Genomic DNA, 1,626 nt, shown 5'->3' with positions numbered 1-1,626 from the left:
TTAAGGAAATCATGTCTTAACTAATTTCGAGTGTTGTCTCTTCATCTTGTACGTGAAACTCCAGCAGGTTTAATCTTGGCATTTAACATCTGGTCAAGTCCTTCACTTGTTCTTCAACCAATCAAATCTGGGATTCACAACGTCTTCTGTGTCGATAAAATAAGGTGTGGAATTAGTAGATTCGATAAAGACCTGTTTTTGTTTTGTTTTGTCTTGCTTTGTTTTCCTTGCCACACTGGACTTCTAGATGCCATTTGGATTGGGTTTTGAAGATGGGGAAGTGTAGCTATTTCTTGGCCTGAGTCTCTCAACAGTAGAGGTGTAGAAGAGAAAGCGAGATCACAAGGAGACTGGCTGTTGACTGCAGGGCACTGCCAAGGGCCTTGGTGGTGGCATTAGCTGGGTTTGGGGCCTTGGAAGTGTTACAACAGTTGTTTGATTTGAGTAAATCTGCGTGGGCAGGAGCAGCGCCAGCAGCAGCAGCCCCAAACCCACTCTGGCCACCATCACTCTGCCCATGTCCGCTCGGTCGGTGCGCGGCGCGTCTGGCAGGATATGGGGTGCTTTGAGAGGCGCTGGCTCCCAGGCAGGCGCAGGCGAGGTGCATGCTCTGTTATTATTCTTTCTTCGTTTTTTTTCTACTTGTGTTTTAGTTTGGGTAGTTTCTATTAACCAGTCTTCAAGTTTGCTGATTCTTTTATGAGCTGTGTTGAGTTTACTGATAACCCGTACTGAGATAGAGTGAAATTAAAATTTTCATCTCTAATGTCAAGATTTTATTGCTACATTGTTTCCAAAATATCTGTAATCTCTAGATTTGTTTGTTTTGTCTGTTCTTGTTCTTTGGTATCCATCACATTTTCCCTCTTCTAGAAAGTTTTGATTGCGTGTTGGACATAATGTATACTAATTTATGAGTATCTGAATTTTGTTGTTCTCCTTTAAACAGTGTTCAGTTTTGTTCTGAAAAACCATATACTGTCAGAACAGCTTATCTGAGACGTCGATGTAAGCTTTTTGAGCTTAAACTTGTTGAAATTTTGCTTTAAACTGCTTTAGTGTGAGCCTTGAGTAACCCTACTCTGCAGGCCTTAGCATTTTGCCATAGACCTAAAGAAACTACTGTGTAATTTTCTATAGCTCCCTCTCTGTTCAGATCCCTTCTCATGTTAATCAGGGTCTATTACTTAAACAAGACCAGTGATTTCTTCCTTTGCCTGATGGCCCACTGGCATGAATAGCTCCAAGTAACCAGGTTGTAGTTACAGCTTCCAGTTCAGTGGAATTCATATTACAGGAGGTATTACCTCTCTCTTCCAGCAAACAGTATGTTTAATCTGGCTGAGCCTTATGTAAGAGAATAATAAATTCCTTTCCTACTCTCAGGTGGGAGAGAGAGATGGACTACTCCTGATCGCCAAATCTGCATATTATAGCTGGTAGCAACATAGCATGACATATTAGCTGCTAGTTTGATGCATATATTACATCCTGCAGTCAGCATTCTAGCCTGATAGAGTGTCCACCAACTCATGCTTTAGTCAATCCTTCATTGGGTTATTTTATCATTCTGTCAGGTGGATTGCTTTTGGGTGATGGAGTATGTGACAATATCCACAAATCCTG

General features: G+C 41.5%; 1 pseudogene; it reads right to left on the bottom strand.

The window, feature by feature from the left end:
* Nucleotides 1-275: 275 nt before the first annotated feature.
* Nucleotides 276-519, bottom strand: LOC106734490 (signal transducer CD24-like; annotated as a pseudogene).
* Between the last annotated feature and the right edge of the window lie 1,107 nt (nt 520-1,626).

Source organism: Tupaia chinensis, unplaced genomic scaffold (genome assembly GCF_000334495.1).
Source record: "Tupaia chinensis unplaced genomic scaffold, TupChi_1.0 Scaffold000126_2, whole genome shotgun sequence".
Classification (NCBI taxonomy): Eukaryota; Metazoa; Chordata; class Mammalia; order Scandentia; family Tupaiidae; genus Tupaia; species Tupaia belangeri.
This window is presented reverse-complemented; position numbering and strand designations above follow the sequence as displayed.